A 19,194-nucleotide genomic window follows, 5' to 3' on the forward strand; every position below is an offset into this window, starting at 1 on the left:
CGCGTAGCTCAACTGATTCTGCAGCCGTTACTACTCCCGATATATATCATGGTCTAACCCACCTCCTTTCCATATGTGGAGGCAGCTGTTTCATGTCTTGCTGGAAATCAAACGTATGAATCACACACACAAAAAAATTATTTAAGTTGTTATTTTTCTTTAGGACTCCACCGTTCCTTTGACAGAAGAAATACTCAATGAATGGTTGGGATCGTTTCTGTTTGCGTTAACCATCAACATGTGCCTGGCTAGCTCAGTCGGTAGAGCATGAGACTCTTAATCTCAGGGTCGTGGGTTCGAGCCCCACGTTGGGCGTTCAATTCCATGTGGTCTTAATCGAAACTTGGTTTCAATCGATGCGTAAAATTCAGTTCCCATAGTGTAGTGGTTATCACGTCGGCCTAACACGCTGAAGGTCCTCAGTTCGATCCTGGGTGGGAACAAGACATCCTTTGCATACAGTTCTGATGTGGTTATTTATATTGTTAACTTAGATTCGGTTGTAAAACCATTTTATAAAAAGGATCCTATGGTAAAATTCGTGTTCTCATAGTGTAGCGGTTATCACGTCGGCCTCACACGCTGAAGGTCCTCAGTTCGATCCTGGGTGAGAACAGTCGGTTTTTGAAGTTTATCAATTTCACTGCAATCTGCGTGTCTGAGTAGTAACCAAAGGGCACGCCAAGTGGGGAGTCGGGTGAATTTTCCACATGGTCCCACACAAGGTTTATAACTAGCTGATTACCACCAGAAGGCTCCCGAAAATGAAGTACACATGTTGTTTTGAGAGTAGTTTTGTTGTTTTGACGATTCAAAATTCCTTTAATTTGTTATTTTACGCGTCCCAAGTTTACTCATCATCAATGAAAGGAGTGCAAAGTAGCATAACTAATCAAGATAACCATAATCTGTTTAACTGTAGAGTTATCATGGTTGTACACCACTGATGACTAGGCAACGATGTATACGGAAAAGATACAGATGATTCTTAACCTATCATAAGGAGTCTCTGAGGATAAAAAAGAATATGTAAAAACTCCTATGCTACGCCCCTGGGTGGGATCGAACCACCAGCCTTCCGGTTAACAGCCGAACGCGCTAGCCAATTGCGCCACAAAGGCATCTAAATTAATTGGGGGAGACGGGAACTTTGTGCTTCTTTACGACTGAGAGAAACGTAATGTGTTCATTCTCCAACCCTTTTGGTAATCCCAGAAACAACAATTGGGCGCCATTTATCTAGTTTATGCTGCTACTGTCAGTGACAGGATACAAATGTTTAGTAAATAAAACCGGAAACAGACGGCTTCTTCCAGACGTCAGATGGCGCTGATGTTTTTAAATATTTTTTCCCTTCGGTACCACCATGAAGTTTACCAGGAGTAGAAATGGAAGTACTCTTCTCACGGAAGAAATTGAGCTACACTCATTCTGCTCCAGAGATGGCGTCGCGGCTGGTAAGTTCCAAACTAACAAATATTTTAGGTTTTATCGAATCAAATAATTTACATTTTATTCGTATCACTGAGACGAATCCAATGCTCATTTGGGAAATATTCGTTAACAATTCATCGTTGGAGAAATTTAGGGTAAAAGTTTGTATCACGTGATCTACCATATGGACACGTGTGATAAAGAGGAAGGTTTAGTTCGGAAACGTTTACTTTCCTTACCTTAACCCTTGAATCTTTGCTTTCTTTCTCTCATTCCCTCTCTTCAGAAATTCCAATTAACCAGCCGCAAACGCCATCTCTGGAGCTTAACACGCGTAGCTCAACTGATTCTGCAGCCGTTACTACTCCCGATATATATCATGGTCTAACCCACCTCCTTTCCATATGTGGAGGCAGCTGTTTCATGTCTTGCTGGAAATCAAACGTATGAATCACACACACAAAAAAATTATTTAAGTTGTTATTTTTCTTTAGGACTCCACCGTTCCTTTGACAGAAGAAATACTCAATGAATGGTTGGGATCGTTTCTGTTTGCGTTAACCATCAACATGTGCCTGGCTAGCTCAGTCGGTAGAGCATGAGACTCTTAATCTCAGGGTCGTGGGTTCGAGCCCCACGTTGGGCGTTCAATTCCATGTGGTCTTAATCGAAACTTGGTTTCAATCGATGCGTAAAATTCAGTTCCCATAGTGTAGTGGTTATCACGTCGGCCTAACACGCTGAAGGTCCTCAGTTCGATCCTGGGTGGGAACAAGACATCCTTTGCATACAGTTCTGATGTGGTTATTTATATTGTTAACTTAGATTCGGTTGTAAAACCATTTTATAAAAAGGATCCTATGGTAAAATTCGTGTTCTCATAGTGTAGCGGTTATCACGTCGGCCTCACACGCTGAAGGTCCTCAGTTCGATCCTGGGTGAGAACAGTCGGTTTTTGAAGTTTATCAATTTCACTGCAATCTGCGTGTCTGAGTAGTAACCAAAGGGCACGCCAAGTGGGGAGTCGGGTGAATTTTCCACATGGTCCCACACAAGGTTTATAACTAGCTGATTACCACCAGAAGGCTCCCGAAAATGAAGTACACATGTTGTTTTGAGAGTAGTTTTGTTGTTTTGACGATTCAAAATTCCTTTAATTTGTTATTTTACGCGTCCCAAGTTTACTCATCATCAATGAAAGGAGTGCAAAGTAGCATAACTAATCAAGATAACCATAATCTGTTTAACTGTAGAGTTATCATGGTTGTACACCACTGATGACTAGGCAACGATGTATACGGAAAAGATACAGATGATTCTTAACCTATCATAAGGAGTCTCTGAGGATAAAAAAGAATATGTAAAAACTCCTATGCTACGCCCCTGGGTGGGATCGAACCACCAGCCTTCCGGTTAACAGCCGAACGCGCTAGCCAATTGCGCCACAAAGGCATCTAAATTAATTGGGGGAGACGGGAACTTTGTGCTTCTTTACGACTGAGAGAAACGTAATGTGTTCATTCTCCAACCCTTTTGGTAATCCCAGAAACAACAATTGGGCGCCATTTATCTAGTTTATGCTGCTACTGTCAGTGACAGGATACAAATGTTTAGTAAATAAAACCGGAAACAGACGGCTTCTTCCAGACGTCAGATGGCGCTGATGTTTTTAAATATTTTTTCCCTTCGGTACCACCATGAAGTTTACCAGGAGTAGAAATGGAAGTACTCTTCTCACGGAAGAAATTGAGCTACACTCATTCTGCTCCAGAGATGGCGTCGCGGCTGGTAAGTTCCAAACTAACAAATATTTTAGGTTTTATCGAATCAAATAATTTACATTTTATTCGTATCACTGAGACGAATCCAATGCTCATTTGGGAAATATTCGTTAACAATTCATCGTTGGAGAAATTTAGGGTAAAAGTTTGTATCACGTGATCTACCATATGGACACGTGTGATAAAGAGGAAGGTTTAGTTCGGAAACGTTTACTTTCCTTACCTTAACCCTTGAATCTTTGCTTTCTTTCTCTCATTCCCTCTCTTCAGAAATTCCAATTAACCAGCCGCAAACGCCATCTCTGGAGCTTAACACGCGTAGCTCAACTGATTCTGCAGCCGTTACTACTCCCGATATATATCATGGTCTAACCCACCTCCTTTCCATATGTGGAGGCAGCTGTTTCATGTCTTGCTGGAAATCAAACGTATGAATCACACACACAAAAAAATTATTTAAGTTGTTATTTTTCTTTAGGACTCCACCGTTCCTTTGACAGAAGAAATACTCAATGAATGGTTGGGATCGTTTCTGTTTGCGTTAACCATCAACATGTGCCTGGCTAGCTCAGTCGGTAGAGCATGAGACTCTTAATCTCAGGGTCGTGGGTTCGAGCCCCACGTTGGGCGTTCAATTCCATGTGGTCTTAATCGAAACTTGGTTTCAATCGATGCGTAAAATTCAGTTCCCATAGTGTAGTGGTTATCACGTCGGCCTAACACGCTGAAGGTCCTCAGTTCGATCCTGGGTGGGAACAAGACATCCTTTGCATACAGTTCTGATGTGGTTATTTATATTGTTAACTTAGATTCGGTTGTAAAACCATTTTATAAAAAGGATCCTATGGTAAAATTCGTGTTCTCATAGTGTAGCGGTTATCACGTCGGCCTCACACGCTGAAGGTCCTCAGTTCGATCCTGGGTGAGAACAGTCGGTTTTTGAAGTTTATCAATTTCACTGCAATCTGCGTGTCTGAGTAGTAACCAAAGGGCACGCCAAGTGGGGAGTCGGGGTGAATTTTCCACATGGTCCCACACAAGGTTTATAACTAGCTGATTACCACCAGAAGGCTCCCGAAAATGAAGTACACATGTTGTTTTGAGAGTAGTTTTGTTGTTTTGACGATTCAAAATTCCTTTTAATTTGTTATTTTACGCGTCCCAAGTTTACTCATCATCAATGAAAGGAGTGCAAAGTAGCATAACTAATCAAGATAACCATAATCTGTTTAACTGTAGAGTTATCATGGTTGTACACCACTGATGACTAGGCAACGATGTATACGGAAAAGATACAGATGATTCTTAACCTATCATAAGGAGTCTCTGAGGATAAAAAAGAATATGTAAAAACTCCTATGCTACGCCCCTGGGTGGGATCGAACCACCAGCCTTCCGGTTAACAGCCGAACGCGCTAGCCAATTGCGCCACAAAGGCATCTAAATTAATTGGGGGAGACGGGAACTTTGTGCTTCTTTACGACTGAGAGAAACGTAATGTGTTCATTCTCCAACCCTTTTGGTAATCCCAGAAACAACAATTGGGCGCCATTTATCTAGTTTATGCTGCTACTGTCAGTGACAGGATACAAATGTTTAGTAAATAAAACCGGAAACAGACGGCTTCTTCCAGACGTCAGATGGCGCTGATGTTTTTAAATATTTTTTCCCTTCGGTACCACCATGAAGTTTACCAGGAGTAGAAATGGAAGTACTCTTCTCACGGAAGAAATTGAGCTACACCCATTCTGCTCCAGAGATGGCGTCGCGGCTGGTAAGTTCCAAACTAACAAATATTTTAGGTTTTATCGAATCAAATAATTTACATTTTATTCGTATCACTGAGACGAATCCAATGCTCATTTGGGAAATATTCGTTAACAATTCATCGTTGGAGAAATTTAGGGTAAAAGTTTGTATCACGTGATCTACCATATGGACACGTGTGATAAAGAGGAAGGTTTAGTTCGGAAACGTTTACTTTCCTTACCTTAACCCTTGAATCTTTGCTTTCTTTCTCTCATTCCCTCTCTTCAGAAATTCCAATTAACCAGCCGCAAACGCCATCTCTGGAGCTTAACACGCGTAGCTCAACTGATTCTGCAGCCGTTACTACTCCCGATATATATCATGGTCTAACCCACCTCCTTTCCATATGTGGAGGCAGCTGTTTCATGTCTTGCTGGAAATCAAACGTATGAATCACACACACAAAAAAAATTATTTAAGTTGTTATTTTTCTTTAGGACTCCACCGTTCCTTTGACAGAAGAAATACTCAATGAATGGTTGGGATCGTTTCTGTTTGCGTTAACCATCAACATGTGCCTGGCTAGCTCAGTCGGTAGAGCATGAGACTCTTAATCTCAGGGTCGTGGGTTCGAGCCCCACGTTGGGCGTTCAATTCCATGTGGTCTTAATCGAAACTTGGTTTCAATCGATGCGTAAAATTCAGTTCCCATAGTGTAGTGGTTATCACGTCGGCCTAACACGCTGAAGGTCCTCAGTTCGATCCTGGGTGGGAACAAGACATCCTTTGCATACAGTTCTGATGTGGTTATTTATATTGTTAACTTAGATTCGGTTGTAAAACCATTTTATAAAAAGGATCCTATGGTAAAATTCGTGTTCTCATAGTGTAGCGGTTATCACGTCGGCCTCACACGCTGAAGGTCCTCAGTTCGATCCTGGGTGAGAACAGTCGGTTTTTGAAGTTTATCAATTTCACTGCAATCTGCGTGTCTGAGTAGTAACCAAAGGGCACGCCAAGTGGGGAGTCGGGGTGAATTTTCCACATGGTCCCACACAAGGTTTATAACTAGCTGATTACCACCAGAAGGCTCCCGAAAATGAAGTACACATGTTGTTTTGAGAGTAGTTTTGTTGTTTTGACGATTCAAAATTCCTTTTATTTGTTATTTTACGCGTCCCAAGTTTACTCATCATCAATGAAAGGAGTGCAAAGTAGCATAACTAATCAAGATAACCATAATCTGTTTAACTGTAGAGTTATCATGGTTGTACACCACTGATGACTAGGCAACGATGTATACGGAAAAGATACAGATGATTCTTAACCTATCATAAGGAGTCTCTGAGGATAAAAAAGAATATGTAAAAACTCCTATGCTACGCCCCTGGGTGGGATCGAACCACCAGCCTTCCGGTTAACAGCCGAACGCGCTAGCCAATTGCGCCACAAAGGCATCTAAATTAATTGGGGGAGACGGGAACTTTGTGCTTCTTTACGACTGAGAGAAACGTAATGTGTTCATTCTCCAACCCTTTTGGTAATCCCAGAAACAACAATTGGGCGCCATTTATCTAGTTTATGCTGCTACTGTCAGTGACAGGATACAAATGTTTAGTAAATAAAACCGGAAACAGACGGCTTCTTCCAGACGTCAGATGGCGCTGATGTTTTTAAATATTTTTTCCCTTCGGTACCACCATGAAGTTTACCAGGAGTAGAAATGGAAGTACTCTTCTCACGGAAGAAATTGAGCTACACCCATTCTGCTCCAGAGATGGCGTCGCGGCTGGTAAGTTCCAAACTAACAAATATTTTAGGTTTTATCGAATCAAATAATTTACATTTTATTCGTATCACTGAGACGAATCCAATGCTCATTTGGGAAATATTCGTTAACAATTCATCGTTGGAGAAATTTAGGGTAAAAGTTTGTATCACGTGATCTACCATATGGACACGTGTGATAAAGAGGAAGGTTTAGTTCGGAAACGTTTACTTTCCTTACCTTAACCCTTGAATCTTTGCTTTCTTTCTCTCATTCCCTCTCTTCAGAAATTCCAATTAACCAGCCGCAAACGCCATCTCTGGAGCTTAACACGCGTAGCTCAACTGATTCTGCAGCCGTTACTACTCCCGATATATATCATGGTCTAACCCACCTCCTTTCCATATGTGGAGGCAGCTGTTTCATGTCTTGCTGGAAATCAAACGTATGAATCACACACACACAAAAAAATTATTTAAGTTGTTATTTTTCTTTAGGACTCCACCGTTCCTTTGACAGAAGAAATACTCAATGAATGGTTGGGATCGTTTCTGTTTGCGTTAACCATCAACATGTGCCTGGCTAGCTCAGTCGGTAGAGCATGAGACTCTTAATCTCAGGGTCGTGGGTTCGAGCCCCACGTTGGGCGTTCAATTCCATGTGGTCTTAATCGAAACTTGGTTTCAATCGATGCGTAAAATTCAGTTCCCATAGTGTAGTGGTTATCACGTCGGCCTAACACGCTGAAGGTCCTCAGTTCGATCCTGGGTGGGAACAAGACATCCTTTGCATACAGTTCTGATGTGGTTATTTATATTGTTAACTTAGATTCGGTTGTAAAACCATTTTATAAAAAGGATCCTATGGTAAAATTCGTGTTCTCATAGTGTAGCGGTTATCACGTCGGCCTCACACGCTGAAGGTCCTCAGTTCGATCCTGGGTGAGAACAGTCGGTTTTTGAAGTTTATCAATTTCACTGCAATCTGCGTGTCTGAGTAGTAACCAAAGGGCACGCCAAGTGGGGAGTCGGGGGAATTTTCCACATGGTCCCACACAAGGTTTATAACTAGCTGATTACCACCAGAAGGCTCCCGAAAATGAAGTACACATGTTGTTTTGAGAGTAGTTTTGTTGTTTTGACGATTCAAAATTCCTTTTATTTGTTATTTTACGCGTCCCAAGTTTACTCATCATCAATGAAAGGAGTGCAAAGTAGCATAACTAATCAAGATAACCATAATCTGTTTAACTGTAGAGTTATCATGGTTGTACACCACTGATGACTAGGCAACGATGTATACGGAAAAGATACAGATGATTCTTAACCTATCATAAGGAGTCTCTGAGGATAAAAAAGAATATGTAAAAACTCCTATGCTACGCCCCTGGGTGGGATCGAACCACCAGCCTTCCGGTTAACAGCCGAACGCGCTAGCCAATTGCGCCACAAAGGCATCTAAATTAATTGGGGGAGACGGGAACTTTGTGCTTCTTTACGACTGAGAGAAACGTAATGTGTTCATTCTCCAACCCTTTTGGTAATCCCAGAAACAACAATTGGGCGCCATTTATCTAGTTTATGCTGCTACTGTCAGTGACAGGATACAAATGTTTAGTAAATAAAACCGGAAACAGACGGCTTCTTCCAGACGTCAGATGGCGCTGATGTTTTTAAATATTTTTCTCCTTCGGTACCACCATGAAGTTTACCAGGAGTAGAAATGGAAGTACTCTTCTCACGGAAGAAATTGAGCTACACCCATTCTGCTCCAGAGATGGCGTCGCGGCTGGTAAGTTCCAAACTAACAAATATTTTAGGTTTTATCGAATCAAATAATTTACATTTTATTCGTATCACTGAGACGAATCCAATGCTCATTTGGGAAATATTCGTTAACAATTCATCGTTGGAGAAATTTAGGGTAAAAGTTTGTATCACGTGATCTACCATATGGACACGTGTGATAAAGAGGAAGGTTTAGTTCGGAAACGTTTACTTTCCTTACCTTAACCCTTGAATCTTTGCTTTCTTTCTCTCATTCCCTCTCTTCAGAAATTCCAATTAACCAGCCGCAAACGCCATCTCTGGAGCTTAACACGCGTAGCTCAACTGATTCTGCAGCCGTTACTACTCCCGATATATATCATGGTCTAACCCACCTCCTTTCCATATGTGGAGGCAGCTGTTTCATGTCTTGCTGGAAATCAAACGTATGAATCACACACACAAAAAAATTATTTAAGTTGTTATTTTTCTTTAGGACTCCACCGTTCCTTTGACAGAAGAAATACTCAATGAATGGTTGGGATCGTTTCTGTTTGCGTTAACCATCAACATGTGCCTGGCTAGCTCAGTCGGTAGAGCATGAGACTCTTAATCTCAGGGTCGTGGGTTCGAGCCCCACGTTGGGCGTTCAATTCCATGTGGTCTTAATCGAAACTTGGTTTCAATCGATGCGTAAAATTCAGTTCCCATAGTGTAGTGGTTATCACGTCGGCCTAACACGCTGAAGGTCCTCAGTTCGATCCTGGGTGGGAACAAGACATCCTTTGCATACAGTTCTGATGTGGTTATTTATATTGTTAACTTAGATTCGGTTGTAAAACCATTTTATAAAAAGGATCCTATGGTAAAATTCGTGTTCTCATAGTGTAGCGGTTATCACGTCGGCCTCACACGCTGAAGGTCCTCAGTTCGATCCTGGGTGAGAACAGTCGGTTTTTGAAGTTTATCAATTTCACTGCAATCTGCGTGTCTGAGTAGTAACCAAAGGGCACGCCAAGTGGGGAGTCGGGGGAATTTTCCACATGGTCCCACACAAGGTTTATAACTAGCTGATTACCACCAGAAGGCTCCCGAAAATGAAGTACACATGTTGTTTTGAGAGTAGTTTTGTTGTTTTGACGATTCAAAATTCCTTTTATTTGTTATTTTACGCGTCCCAAGTTTACTCATCATCAATGAAAGGAGTGCAAAGTAGCATAACTAATCAAGATAACCATAATCTGTTTAACTGTAGAGTTATCATGGTTGTACACCACTGATGACTAGGCAACGATGTATACGGAAAAGATACAGATGATTCTTAACCTATCATAAGGAGTCTCTGAGGATAAAAAAGAATATGTAAAAACTCCTATGCTACGCCCCTGGGTGGGATCGAACCACCAGCCTTCCGGTTAACAGCCGAACGCGCTAGCCAATTGCGCCACAAAGGCATCTAAATTAATTGGGGGAGACGGGAACTTTGTGCTTCTTTACGACTGAGAGAAACGTAATGTGTTCATTCTCCAACCCTTTTGGTAATCCCAGAAACAACAATTGGGCGCCATTTATCTAGTTTATGCTGCTACTGTCAGTGACAGGATACAAATGTTTAGTAAATAAAACCGGAAACAGACGGCTTCTTCCAGACGTCAGATGGCGCTGATGTTTTTAAATATTTTTTTCCTTCGGTACCACCATGAAGTTTACCAGGAGTAGAAATGGAAGTACTCTTCTCACGGAAGAAATTGAGCTACACCCATTCTGCTCCAGAGATGGCGTCGCGGCTGGTAAGTTCCAAACTAACAAATATTTTAGGTTTTATCGAATCAAATAATTTACATTTTATTCGTATCACTGAGACGAATCCAATGCTCATTTGGGAAATATTCGTTAACAATTCATCGTTGGAGAAATTTAGGGTAAAAGTTTGTATCACGTGATCTACCATATGGACACGTGTGATAAAGAGGAAGGTTTAGTTCGGAAACGTTTACTTTCCTTACCTTAACCCTTGAATCTTTGCTTTCTTTCTCTCATTCCCTCTCTTCAGAAATTCCAATTAACCAGCCGCAAACGCCATCTCTGGAGCTTAACACGCGTAGCTCAACTGATTCTGCAGCCGTTACTACTCCCGATATATATCATGGTCTAACCCACCTCCTTTCCATATGTGGAGGCAGCTGTTTCATGTCTTGCTGGAAATCAAACGTATGAATCACACACACAAAAAAATTATTTAAGTTGTTATTTTTCTTTAGGACTCCACCGTTCCTTTGACAGAAGAAATACTCAATGAATGGTTGGGATCGTTTCTGTTTGCGTTAACCATCAACATGTGCCTGGCTAGCTCAGTCGGTAGAGCATGAGACTCTTAATCTCAGGGTCGTGGGTTCGAGCCCCACGTTGGGCGTTCAATTCCATGTGGTCTTAATCGAAACTTGGTTTCAATCGATGCGTAAAATTCAGTTCCCATAGTGTAGTGGTTATCACGTCGGCCTAACACGCTGAAGGTCCTCAGTTCGATCCTGGGTGGGAACAAGACATCCTTTGCATACAGTTCTGATGTGGTTATTTATATTGTTAACTTAGATTCGGTTGTAAAACCATTTTATAAAAAGGATCCTATGGTAAAATTCGTGTTCTCATAGTGTAGCGGTTATCACGTCGGCCTCACACGCTGAAGGTCCTCAGTTCGATCCTGGGTGAGAACAGTCGGTTTTTGAAGTTTATCAATTTCACTGCAATCTGCGTGTCTGAGTAGTAACCAAAGGGCACGCCAAGTGGGGAGTCGGGGGAATTTTCCACATGGTCCCACACAAGGTTTATAACTAGCTGATTACCACCAGAAGGCTCCCGAAAATGAAGTACACATGTTGTTTTGAGAGTAGTTTTGTTGTTTTGACGATTCAAAATTCCTTTTATTTGTTATTTTACGCGTCCCAAGTTTACTCATCATCAATGAAAGGAGTGCAAAGTAGCATAACTAATCAAGATAACCATAATCTGTTTAACTGTAGAGTTATCATGGTTGTACACCACTGATGACTAGGCAACGATGTATACGGAAAAGATACAGATGATTCTTAACCTATCATAAGGAGTCTCTGAGGATAAAAAAGAATATGTAAAAACTCCTATGCTACGCCCCTGGGTGGGATCGAACCACCAGCCTTCCGGTTAACAGCCGAACGCGCTAGCCAATTGCGCCACAAAGGCATCTAAATTAATTGGGGGAGACGGGAACTTTGTGCTTCTTTACGACTGAGAGAAACGTAATGTGTTCATTCTCCAACCCTTTTGGTAATCCCAGAAACAACAATTGGGCGCCATTTATCTAGTTTATGCTGCTACTGTCAGTGACAGGATACAAATGTTTAGTAAATAAAACCGGAAACAGACGGCTTCTTCCAGACGTCAGATGGCGCTGATGTTTTTAAATATTTTTTCTCTTCGGTACCACCATGAAGTTTACCAGGAGTAGAAATGGAAGTACTCTTCTCACGGAAGAAATTGAGCTACACCCATTCTGCTCCAGAGATGGCGTCGCGGCTGGTAAGTTCCAAACTAACAAATATTTTAGGTTTTATCGAATCAAATAATTTACATTTTATTCGTATCACTGAGACGAATCCAATGCTCATTTGGGAAATATTCGTTAACAATTCATCGTTGGAGAAATTTAGGGTAAAAGTTTGTATCACGTGATCTACCATATGGACACGTGTGATAAAGAGGAAGGTTTAGTTCGGAAACGTTTACTTTCCTTACCTTAACCCTTGAATCTTTGCTTTCTTTCTCTCATTCCCTCTCTTCAGAAATTCCAATTAACCAGCCGCAAACGCCATCTCTGGAGCTTAACACGCGTAGCTCAACTGATTCTGCAGCCGTTACTACTCCCGATATATATCATGGTCTAACCCACCTCCTTTCCATATGTGGAGGCAGCTGTTTCATGTCTTGCTGGAAATCAAACGTATGAATCACACACACACAAAAAAATTATTTAAGTTGTTATTTTTCTTTAGGACTCCACCGTTCCTTTGACAGAAGAAATACTCAATGAATGGTTGGGATCGTTTCTGTTTGCGTTAACCATCAACATGTGCCTGGCTAGCTCAGTCGGTAGAGCATGAGACTCTTAATCTCAGGGTCGTGGGTTCGAGCCCCACGTTGGGCGTTCAATTCCATGTGGTCTTAATCGAAACTTGGTTTCAATCGATGCGTAAAATTCAGTTCCCATAGTGTAGTGGTTATCACGTCGGCCTAACACGCTGAAGGTCCTCAGTTCGATCCTGGGTGGGAACAAGACATCCTTTGCATACAGTTCTGATGTGGTTATTTATATTGTTAACTTAGATTCGGTTGTAAAACCATTTTATAAAAAGGATCCTATGGTAAAATTCGTGTTCTCATAGTGTAGCGGTTATCACGTCGGCCTCACACGCTGAAGGTCCTCAGTTCGATCCTGGGTGAGAACAGTCGGTTTTTGAAGTTTATCAATTTCACTGCAATCTGCGTGTCTGAGTAGTAACCAAAGGGCACGCCAAGTGGGGAGTCGGGGGAATTTTCCAGATGGTCCCACACAAGGTTTATAACTAGCTGATTACCACCAGAAGGCTCCCGAAAATGAAGTACACATGTTGTTTTGAGAGTAGTTTTGTTGTTTTGACGATTCAAAATTCCTTTTATTTGTTATTTTACGCGTCCCAAGTTTACTCATCATCAATGAAAGGAGTGCAAAGTAGCATAACTAATCAAGATAACCATAATCTGTTTAACTGTAGAGTTATCATGGTTGTTCACCACTGATGACTAGGCAACGATGTATACGGAAAAGATACAGATGATTCTTAACCTATCATAAGGAGTCTCTGAGGATAAAAAAGAATATGTAAAAACTCCTATGCTACGCCCCTGGGTGGGATCGAACCACCAGCCTTCCGGTTAACAGCCGAACGCGCTAGCCAATTGCGCCACAAAGGCATCTAAATTAATTGGGGGAGACGGGAACTTTGTGCTTCTTTACGACTGAGAGAAACGTAATGTGTTCATTCTCCAACCCTTTTGGTAATCCCAGAAACAACAATTGGGCGCCATTTATCTAGTTTATGCTGCTACTGTCAGTGACAGGATACAAATGTTTAGTAAATAAAACCGGAAACAGACGGCTTCTTCCAGACGTCAGATGGCGCTGATGTTTTTAAATATTTTTTCCCTTCGGTACCACCATGAAGTTTACCAGGAGTAGAAATGGAAGTACTCTTCTCACGGAAGAAATTGAGCTACACCCATTCTGCTCCAGAGATGGCGTCGCGGCTGGTAAGTTCCAAACTAACAAATATTTTAGGTTTTATCGAATCAAATAATTTACATTTTATTCGTATCACTGAGACGAATCCAATGCTCATTTGGGAAATATTCGTTAACAATTCATCGTTGGAGAAATTTAGGGTAAAAGTTTGTATCACGTGATCTACCATATGGACACGTGTGATAAAGAGGAAGGTTTAGTTCGGAAACGTTTACTTTCCTTACCTTAACCCTTGAATCTTTGCTTTCTTTCTCTCATTCCCTCTCTTCAGAAATTCCAATTAACCAGCCGCAAACGCCATCTCTGGAGCTTAACACGCGTAGCTCAACTGATTCTGCAGCCGTTACTACTCCCGATATATATCATGGTCTAACCCACCTCCTTTCCATATGTGGAGGCAGCTGTTTCATGTCTTGCTGGAAATCAAACGTATGAATCACACACACACAAAAAAATTATTTAAGTTGTTATTTTTCTTTAGGACTCCACCGTTCCTTTGACAGAAGAAATACTCAATGAATGGTTGGGATCGTTTCTGTTTGCGTTAACCATCAACATGTGCCTGGCTAGCTCAGTCGGTAGAGCATGAGACTCTTAATCTCAGGGTCGTGGGTTCGAGCCCCACGTTGGGCGTTCAATTCCATGTGGTCTTAATCGAAACTTGGTTTCAATCGATGCGTAAAATTCAGTTCCCATAGTGTAGTGGTTATCACGTCGGCCTAACACGCTGAAGGTCCTCAGTTCGATCCTGGGTGGGAACAAGACATCCTTTGCATACAGTTCTGATGTGGTTATTTATATTGTTAACTTAGATTCGGTTGTAAAACCATTTTATAAAAAGGATCCTATGGTAAAATTCGTGTTCTCATAGTGTAGCGGTTATCACGTCGGCCTCACACGCTGAAGGTCCTCAGTTCGATCCTGGGTGAGAACAGTCGGTTTTTGAAGTTTATCAATTTCACTGCAATCTGCGTGTCTGAGTAGTAACCAAAGGGCACGCCAAGTGGGGAGTCGGGGGAATTTTCCACATGGTCCCACACAAGGTTTATAACTAGCTGATTACCACCAGAAGGCTCCCGAAAATGAAGTACACATGTTGTTTTGAGAGTAGTTTTGTTGTTTTGACGATTCAAAATTCCTTTTATTTGTTATTTTACGCGTCCCAAGTTTACTCATCATCAATGAAAGGAGTGCAAAGTAGCATAACTAATCAAGATAACCATAATCTGTTTAACTGTAGAGTTATCATGGTTGTACACCACTGATGACTAGGCAACGATGTATACGGAAAAGATACAGATGATTCTTAACCTATCATAAGGAGTCTCTGAGGATAAAAAGAATATGTAAAAACTCCTATGCTACGCCCCTGGGTGGGATCGAACCACCAGCCTTCCGGTTTACAGCCGAACGCGCTAGCCAATTGCGCCACAAAGGCATCTAAATTAATTGGGGGAGACGGGAACTTTGTGCTTCTTTACGACTGAGAGAAACGTAATGTGTTCATTCTCCAACCCTTTTGGTAATCCCAGAAACAACAATTGGGCGCCATTTATCTAGTTTATGCTGCTACTGTCAGTGACAGGATACAAATGTTTAGTAAATAAAACCGGAAACAGACGGCTTCTTCCAGACGTCAGATGGCGCTGATGTTTTTAAATATTTTTTCTCTTCGGTACCACCATGAAGTTTACCAGGAGTAGAAATGGAAGTACTCTTCTCACGGAAGAAATTGAGCTACACCCATTCTGCTCCAGAGATGGCGTCGCGGCTGGTAAGTTCCAAACTAACAAATATTTTAGGTTTTATCGAATCAAATAATTTACATTTTATTCGTATCACTGAGACGAATCCAATGCTCATTTGGGAAATATTCGTTAACAATTCATCGTTGGAGAAATTTAGGGTAAAAGTTTGTATCACGTGATCTACCATATGGACACGTGTGATAAAGAGGAAGGTTTAGTTCGGAAACGTTTACTTTCCTTACCTTAACCCTTGAATCTTTGCTTTCTTTCTCTCATTCCCTCTCTTCAGAAATTCCAATTAACCAGCCGCAAACGCCATCTCTGGAGCTTAACACGCGTAGCTCAACTGATTCTGCAGCCGTTACTACTCCCGATATATATCATGGTCTAACCCACCTCCTTTCCATATGTGGAGGCAGCTGTTTCATGTCTTGCTGGAAATCAAACGTATGAATCACACACACACAAAAAAATTATTTAAGTTGTTATTTTTCTTTAGGACTCCACCGTTCCTTTGACAGAAGAAATACTCAATGAATGGTTGGGATCGTTTCTGTTTGCGTTAACCATCAACATGTGCCTGGCTAGCTCAGTCGGTAGAGCATGAGACTCTTAATCTCAGGGTCGTGGGTTCGAGCCCCACGTTGGGCGTTCAATTCCATGTGGTCTTAATCGAAACTTGGTTTCAATCGATGCGTAAAATTCAGTTCCCATAGTGTAGTGGTTATCACGTCGGCCTAACACGCTGAAGGTCCTCAGTTCGATCCTGGGTGGGAACAAGACATCCTTTGCATACAGTTCTGATGTGGTTATTTATATTGTTAACTTAGATTCGGTTGTAAAACCATTTTATAAAAAGGATCCTATGGTAAAATTCGTGTTCTCATAGTGTAGCGGTTATCACGTCGGCCTCACACGCTGAAGGTCCTCAGTTCAATCCTGGGTGAGAACAGTCGGTTTTTGAAGTTTATCAATTTCACTGCAATCTGCGTGTCTGAGTAGTAACCAAAGGGCACGCCAAGTGGGGAGTCGGGGGAATTTTCCACATGGTCCCACACAAGGTTTATAACTAGCTGATTACCACCAGAAGGCTCCCGAAAATGAAGTACACATGTTGTTTTGAGAGTAGTTTTGTTGTTTTGACGATTCAAAATTCCTTTTATTTGTTATTTTACGCGTCCCAAGTTTACTCATCATCAATGAAAGGAGTGCAAAGTAGCATAACTAATCAAGATAACCATAATCTGTTTAACTGTAGAGTTATCATGGTTGTACACCACTGATGACTAGGCAACGATGTATACGGAAAAGATACAGATGATTCTTAACCTATCATAAGGAGTCTCTGAGGATAAAAAAGAATATGTAAAAACTCCTATGCTACGCCCCTGGGTGGGATCGAACCACCAGCCTTCCGGTTAACAGCCGAACGCGCTAGCCAATTGCGCCACAAAGGCATCTAAATTAATTGGGGGAGACGGGAACTTTGTGCTTCTTTACGACTGAGAGAAACGTAATGTGTTCATTCTCCAACCCTTTTGGTAATCCCAGAAACAACAATTGGGCGCCATTTATCTAGTTTATGCTGCTACTGTCAGTGACAGGATACAAATGTTTAGTAAATAAAACCGGAAACAGACGGCTTCTTCCAGACGTCAGATGGCGCTGATGTTTTTAATAAATATTTTTTCTCTTCGGTACCACCATGAAGTTTACCAGGAGTAGAAATGGAAGTACTCTTCTCACGGAAGAAATTGAGCTACACCCATTCTGCTCCAGAGATGGCGTCGTGGCTGGTAAGTTCCAAACTAACAAATATTTTAGGTTTTATCGAATCAAATAATTTACATTTTATTCGTATCACTGAGACGAATCCAATGCTCATTTGGGAATTATTCGTTAACAATTCATCGTTGGAGAAATTTAGGGTAAAAGTTTGTATCACGTGATCTACCATATGGACACGTGTGATAAAGAGGAAGGTTTAGTTCGGAAACGTTTACTTTCCTTACCTTAACCCTTGAATCTTTGCTTTCTTTCTCTCATTCCCTCTCTTCAGAAATTCCAATTAACCAGCCGCAAACGCCATCTCTGGAGCTTAACACGCGTAGCTCAACTGATTCTGCAGCCGTTACTACTCCCGATATATATCATGGTCTAACCCACCTCCTTTCCATATGTGGAGGCAGCTGTTTCATGTCTTGCTGGAAATCAAACGTATGAATCACACACACACAAAAAAATTATTTAAGTTGTTATTTTTCTTTAGGACTCCACCGTTCCTTTGACAGAAGAAATACTCAATGAATGGTTGGGATCGTTTCTGTTTGCGTTAACCATCAACATGTGCCTGGCTAGCTCAGTCGGTAGAGCATGAGACTCTTAATCTCAGGGTCGTGGGTTCGAGCCCCACGTTGGGCGTTCAATTCCATGTGGTCTTAATCGAAACTTGGTTTCAATCGATGCGTAAAATTCAGTTCCCATAGTGTAGTGGTTATCACGTCGGCCTAACACGCTGAAGGTCCTCAGTTCGATCCTGGGTGGGAACAAGACATCCTTTGCATACAGTTCTGATGTGGTTATTTATATTGTTAACTTAGATTCGGTTGTAAAACCATTTTATAAAAAGGATCCTATGGTAAAATTCGTGTTCTCATAGTGTAGCGGTTATCACGTCGGCCTCACACGCTGAAGGTCCTCAGTTCGATCCTGGGTGAGAACAGTCGGTTTTTGAAGTTTATCAATTTCACTGCAATCTGCGTGTCTGAGTAGTAACCAAAGGGCACGCCAAGTGGGGAGTCGGGGGAATTTTCCACATGGTCCCACACAAGGTCTATAACTAGCTGATTACCACCAGAAGGCTCCCGAAAATGAAGTACACATGTTGTTTTGAGAGTAGTTTTGTTGTTTTGACGATTCAAAATTCCTTTTATTTGTTATTTTACGCGTCCCAAGTTTACTCATCATCAATGAAAGGAGTGCAAAGTAGCATAACTAATCAAGATAACCATAATCTGTTTAACTGTAGAGTTATCATGGTTGTACACCACTGATGACTAGGCAACGATGTATACGGAAAAGATACAGATGATTCTTAACCTATCATAAGGAGTCTCTGAGGATAAAAAAGAATATGTAAAAACTCCTATGCTACGCCCCTGGGTGGGATCGAACCACCAGCCTTCCGGTTAACAGCCGAACGCGCTAGCCAATTGCGCCACAAAGGCATCTAAATTAATTGGGGGAGACGGGAACTTTGTGCTTCTTTACGACTGAGAGAAACGTAATGTGTTCATTCTCCAACCCTTTTGGTAATCCCAGAAACAACAATTGGGCGCCATTTATCTAGTTTATGCTGCTACTGTCAGTGACAGGATACAAATGTTTAGTAAATAAAACCGGAAACAGACGGCTTCTTCCAGACGTCAGATGGCGCTGATGTTTTTAAATATTTTTCCCTTCGGTACCACCATGAAGTTTACCAGGAGTAGAAATGGAAGTACTCTTCTCACGGAAGAAATTGAGCTACACCCATTCTGCTCCAGAGATGGCGTCGCGGCTGGTAAGTTCCAAACTAACAAATATTTTAGGTTTTATCGAATCAAATAATTTACATTTTATTCGTATCACTGAG

The 19,194-nt window shown here is 41.5% G+C and overlaps 43 non-coding genes across 43 annotated transcripts; 33 read left to right on the forward strand and 10 right to left on the reverse strand.

The window, feature by feature from the left end:
• The first annotated feature begins 242 nt into the window (after positions 1-242).
• Trnak-cuu lies at positions 243-315 on the forward strand. The gene has a single exon. It is a non-coding gene; the product is annotated as a tRNA-Lys (tRNA).
• A 55-nt stretch (positions 316-370) lies between these two features.
• Positions 371-443, forward strand: Trnav-aac. Its single transcript has one exon. It is a non-coding gene; the product is annotated as a tRNA-Val (tRNA).
• A 100-nt stretch (positions 444-543) lies between these two features.
• On the forward strand, positions 544-616 carry Trnav-cac. The gene has a single exon. It is a non-coding gene; the product is annotated as a tRNA-Val (tRNA).
• A 431-nt stretch (positions 617-1,047) lies between these two features.
• On the reverse strand, positions 1,048-1,121 carry Trnan-guu. The gene has a single exon. It is a non-coding gene; the product is annotated as a tRNA-Asn (tRNA).
• Positions 1,122-2,007: 886 nt separating this feature from the next.
• Trnak-cuu lies at positions 2,008-2,080 on the forward strand. The gene has a single exon. It is a non-coding gene; the product is annotated as a tRNA-Lys (tRNA).
• A 55-nt stretch (positions 2,081-2,135) lies between these two features.
• Trnav-aac lies at positions 2,136-2,208 on the forward strand. Its single transcript has one exon. It is a non-coding gene; the product is annotated as a tRNA-Val (tRNA).
• A 100-nt stretch (positions 2,209-2,308) lies between these two features.
• On the forward strand, positions 2,309-2,381 carry Trnav-cac. The gene has a single exon. It is a non-coding gene; the product is annotated as a tRNA-Val (tRNA).
• Positions 2,382-2,812: 431 nt separating this feature from the next.
• On the reverse strand, positions 2,813-2,886 carry Trnan-guu. The gene has a single exon. It is a non-coding gene; the product is annotated as a tRNA-Asn (tRNA).
• Positions 2,887-3,772: 886 nt separating this feature from the next.
• Positions 3,773-3,845, forward strand: Trnak-cuu. The gene has a single exon. It is a non-coding gene; the product is annotated as a tRNA-Lys (tRNA).
• Positions 3,846-3,900: 55 nt separating this feature from the next.
• On the forward strand, positions 3,901-3,973 carry Trnav-aac. The gene has a single exon. It is a non-coding gene; the product is annotated as a tRNA-Val (tRNA).
• A 100-nt stretch (positions 3,974-4,073) lies between these two features.
• Trnav-cac lies at positions 4,074-4,146 on the forward strand. The gene has a single exon. It is a non-coding gene; the product is annotated as a tRNA-Val (tRNA).
• Positions 4,147-4,579: 433 nt separating this feature from the next.
• Positions 4,580-4,653, reverse strand: Trnan-guu. Its single transcript has one exon. It is a non-coding gene; the product is annotated as a tRNA-Asn (tRNA).
• Positions 4,654-5,540: 887 nt separating this feature from the next.
• Positions 5,541-5,613, forward strand: Trnak-cuu. Its single transcript has one exon. It is a non-coding gene; the product is annotated as a tRNA-Lys (tRNA).
• A 55-nt stretch (positions 5,614-5,668) lies between these two features.
• On the forward strand, positions 5,669-5,741 carry Trnav-aac. The gene has a single exon. It is a non-coding gene; the product is annotated as a tRNA-Val (tRNA).
• A 100-nt stretch (positions 5,742-5,841) lies between these two features.
• Trnav-cac lies at positions 5,842-5,914 on the forward strand. The gene has a single exon. It is a non-coding gene; the product is annotated as a tRNA-Val (tRNA).
• Positions 5,915-6,346: 432 nt separating this feature from the next.
• Trnan-guu lies at positions 6,347-6,420 on the reverse strand. The gene has a single exon. It is a non-coding gene; the product is annotated as a tRNA-Asn (tRNA).
• An 888-nt stretch (positions 6,421-7,308) lies between these two features.
• On the forward strand, positions 7,309-7,381 carry Trnak-cuu. The gene has a single exon. It is a non-coding gene; the product is annotated as a tRNA-Lys (tRNA).
• Positions 7,382-7,436: 55 nt separating this feature from the next.
• On the forward strand, positions 7,437-7,509 carry Trnav-aac. Its single transcript has one exon. It is a non-coding gene; the product is annotated as a tRNA-Val (tRNA).
• A 100-nt stretch (positions 7,510-7,609) lies between these two features.
• Positions 7,610-7,682, forward strand: Trnav-cac. Its single transcript has one exon. It is a non-coding gene; the product is annotated as a tRNA-Val (tRNA).
• Positions 7,683-8,113: 431 nt separating this feature from the next.
• Positions 8,114-8,187, reverse strand: Trnan-guu. The gene has a single exon. It is a non-coding gene; the product is annotated as a tRNA-Asn (tRNA).
• An 886-nt stretch (positions 8,188-9,073) lies between these two features.
• On the forward strand, positions 9,074-9,146 carry Trnak-cuu. Its single transcript has one exon. It is a non-coding gene; the product is annotated as a tRNA-Lys (tRNA).
• Positions 9,147-9,201: 55 nt separating this feature from the next.
• Positions 9,202-9,274, forward strand: Trnav-aac. Its single transcript has one exon. It is a non-coding gene; the product is annotated as a tRNA-Val (tRNA).
• A 100-nt stretch (positions 9,275-9,374) lies between these two features.
• On the forward strand, positions 9,375-9,447 carry Trnav-cac. Its single transcript has one exon. It is a non-coding gene; the product is annotated as a tRNA-Val (tRNA).
• A 431-nt stretch (positions 9,448-9,878) lies between these two features.
• Positions 9,879-9,952, reverse strand: Trnan-guu. The gene has a single exon. It is a non-coding gene; the product is annotated as a tRNA-Asn (tRNA).
• An 886-nt stretch (positions 9,953-10,838) lies between these two features.
• Positions 10,839-10,911, forward strand: Trnak-cuu. Its single transcript has one exon. It is a non-coding gene; the product is annotated as a tRNA-Lys (tRNA).
• Positions 10,912-10,966: 55 nt separating this feature from the next.
• Positions 10,967-11,039, forward strand: Trnav-aac. The gene has a single exon. It is a non-coding gene; the product is annotated as a tRNA-Val (tRNA).
• Positions 11,040-11,139: 100 nt separating this feature from the next.
• Trnav-cac lies at positions 11,140-11,212 on the forward strand. The gene has a single exon. It is a non-coding gene; the product is annotated as a tRNA-Val (tRNA).
• A 431-nt stretch (positions 11,213-11,643) lies between these two features.
• Positions 11,644-11,717, reverse strand: Trnan-guu. Its single transcript has one exon. It is a non-coding gene; the product is annotated as a tRNA-Asn (tRNA).
• An 888-nt stretch (positions 11,718-12,605) lies between these two features.
• On the forward strand, positions 12,606-12,678 carry Trnak-cuu. Its single transcript has one exon. It is a non-coding gene; the product is annotated as a tRNA-Lys (tRNA).
• Positions 12,679-12,733: 55 nt separating this feature from the next.
• On the forward strand, positions 12,734-12,806 carry Trnav-aac. The gene has a single exon. It is a non-coding gene; the product is annotated as a tRNA-Val (tRNA).
• Positions 12,807-12,906: 100 nt separating this feature from the next.
• On the forward strand, positions 12,907-12,979 carry Trnav-cac. Its single transcript has one exon. It is a non-coding gene; the product is annotated as a tRNA-Val (tRNA).
• A 431-nt stretch (positions 12,980-13,410) lies between these two features.
• On the reverse strand, positions 13,411-13,484 carry Trnan-guu. The gene has a single exon. It is a non-coding gene; the product is annotated as a tRNA-Asn (tRNA).
• An 888-nt stretch (positions 13,485-14,372) lies between these two features.
• Positions 14,373-14,445, forward strand: Trnak-cuu. Its single transcript has one exon. It is a non-coding gene; the product is annotated as a tRNA-Lys (tRNA).
• Positions 14,446-14,500: 55 nt separating this feature from the next.
• Positions 14,501-14,573, forward strand: Trnav-aac. The gene has a single exon. It is a non-coding gene; the product is annotated as a tRNA-Val (tRNA).
• A 100-nt stretch (positions 14,574-14,673) lies between these two features.
• On the forward strand, positions 14,674-14,746 carry Trnav-cac. Its single transcript has one exon. It is a non-coding gene; the product is annotated as a tRNA-Val (tRNA).
• Positions 14,747-16,138: 1,392 nt separating this feature from the next.
• Trnak-cuu lies at positions 16,139-16,211 on the forward strand. The gene has a single exon. It is a non-coding gene; the product is annotated as a tRNA-Lys (tRNA).
• Positions 16,212-16,266: 55 nt separating this feature from the next.
• Positions 16,267-16,339, forward strand: Trnav-aac. The gene has a single exon. It is a non-coding gene; the product is annotated as a tRNA-Val (tRNA).
• Positions 16,340-16,439: 100 nt separating this feature from the next.
• Positions 16,440-16,512, forward strand: Trnav-cac. The gene has a single exon. It is a non-coding gene; the product is annotated as a tRNA-Val (tRNA).
• Positions 16,513-16,943: 431 nt separating this feature from the next.
• Positions 16,944-17,017, reverse strand: Trnan-guu. The gene has a single exon. It is a non-coding gene; the product is annotated as a tRNA-Asn (tRNA).
• Positions 17,018-17,908: 891 nt separating this feature from the next.
• On the forward strand, positions 17,909-17,981 carry Trnak-cuu. Its single transcript has one exon. It is a non-coding gene; the product is annotated as a tRNA-Lys (tRNA).
• A 55-nt stretch (positions 17,982-18,036) lies between these two features.
• Positions 18,037-18,109, forward strand: Trnav-aac. Its single transcript has one exon. It is a non-coding gene; the product is annotated as a tRNA-Val (tRNA).
• Positions 18,110-18,209: 100 nt separating this feature from the next.
• On the forward strand, positions 18,210-18,282 carry Trnav-cac. Its single transcript has one exon. It is a non-coding gene; the product is annotated as a tRNA-Val (tRNA).
• A 431-nt stretch (positions 18,283-18,713) lies between these two features.
• On the reverse strand, positions 18,714-18,787 carry Trnan-guu. Its single transcript has one exon. It is a non-coding gene; the product is annotated as a tRNA-Asn (tRNA).
• Between the last annotated feature and the right edge of the window lie 407 nt (positions 18,788-19,194).

This window comes from Daphnia magna, linkage group LG9 (assembly GCF_020631705.1).
Source record: "Daphnia magna isolate NIES linkage group LG9, ASM2063170v1.1, whole genome shotgun sequence".
Lineage (NCBI taxonomy): Eukaryota > Metazoa > Arthropoda > Branchiopoda > Diplostraca > Daphniidae > Daphnia > Daphnia magna.